At 39.0% G+C, this 1470-nt stretch overlaps 1 protein-coding gene across 1 annotated transcript in view; it reads left to right on the top strand.

Moving 5' to 3' along the window:
* Positions 1–1215: 1215 nt before the first annotated feature.
* LOC135206638 (uncharacterized) overlaps positions 1216–1470 on the top strand; it is a 22692-nt gene continuing 22437 nt past the window's right edge. The window contains exon 1 of the mRNA XM_064237989.1: positions 1216–1470. This exon is cut by the window's right edge and continues 530 nt beyond it. The gene's annotated coding sequence lies outside the window, so the exon portion shown is untranslated.

The raw sequence follows: 1470 nt of genomic DNA, 5'->3' as shown, positions 1-1470 counted from the left end.
GATTTTTTGGAACTTCGAGGCCGAGGGTTCCTATGGTCAAACATTGTGATGATAACCTCACCTGCCAAAAGGCTGAGAGTAAACCAACAACGGGGATAAAGTTATTAATATTTTATTTCTTAATATTTTATTATTTCGTGTCACTTACAAAATGGATTTGTTAATAAGAGCTGTGACTAGGTAGGCCTAGCCGTCTTTGGGGATTGATAAATCTTTGTAATAATAATCACTATAACGTTATTAAATATATATATATATATATATATATATATATATATATATATATACTATATAAAATTTCAGGCAGGGAAAAATCAATGCAAACGGAAATTACAAAACACAGTAACTGTGACTTCAAAATTTTTTACAGAAAGTTAGCTGGCTACTCTGCCCCCATTACCAATTATTTACTTTCTGCCGAGATAGATTTGATGAACATACGAAAAAATAAATAGGATTACACTTTTAAAACGTAGGATGCTTGAAATAATTATGATTGCGTCTAAGCATCTCTGCATTCCTAAACCACAAAGCGACATCAAAATCATGCTGGCTACATTTCACGCGTTTCCCAAAAGTGCCAAAAATGGCCCCCCTCAGCGACCCAAACTTGGGGTTTCGTTAAGAAAGTTGAGAGAGTGAGAGAGAGAGGGAGAGAGAGAGAGAGCAGTGTGTGGAGGTGGAGGTGGTGGTGGTTGGGGAGTTTCGCTAAGGCTACTTGTTGAGTCCGGCACGGGGGGGGAGTGTGTGTGTGTGGTGGTGGACCAGGGGGGCAACGCTCCCCTAAACTCTGGGATTCGGACATGCTGATCGTGAATTGTTAATACAGATAAGAAATTCTGTTAGGACCAAGCTTTATGAAAATAGTGAGCAGCGTGATGGAGTTCAACAACGTGGTTTTGGATACAAAGTCCTGACATTGTTCGAGTCGTCACGAGAAATCTAGTAATTTGGGGAGAAAATTATCTCTAGGCCTACTGGGCTTCCTCTTTTGAAATAAAATTAATGGTGTACAAAAATGGTGATTGACATGACTTACACATCCAAAGCTTAGTTGCCATACACTTACAAACCCACGTGCAATCTGACAGGGGTTAGGTAACTTACAGTGAAACATCACTCAAAGGTGGGAGAGAAACATCTACCTGGGCAAAACAACTATTAACAGCACAGCAAAAAAACCACGTGATAATTTAGACAAAACTAAACTCGGTCTAAAACAGACTTATTTCAACACGAAATTTTTATTTTCATGAATTGGAGTCGAGATGATATCGGCCTAATTTACCATTTTAATTTTAAAAGGATGAGCAAAATCGCCCTCCCTTTTTACGCTCTTTTCTTTTACTTACATTTCATTCGTTTAGGACAATCCTGTTTCCTTCGCGGCATCTTGCTTCCTGCAACAGTGCAATGTCAACTGGGGGAAGAAAATCTCTCGAAGAAGTCGACGATCCCTCGCACTTAATG

The sequence above is a fragment of the Macrobrachium nipponense genome, chromosome 31 (assembly GCF_015104395.2).
Source record: "Macrobrachium nipponense isolate FS-2020 chromosome 31, ASM1510439v2, whole genome shotgun sequence".
NCBI classification, from domain to species: Eukaryota; Metazoa; Arthropoda; class Malacostraca; order Decapoda; family Palaemonidae; genus Macrobrachium; species Macrobrachium nipponense.
The sequence above is the reverse complement of the archived record's forward strand: the minus strand, read 5'-3'. Positions and strand labels throughout refer to the sequence as shown.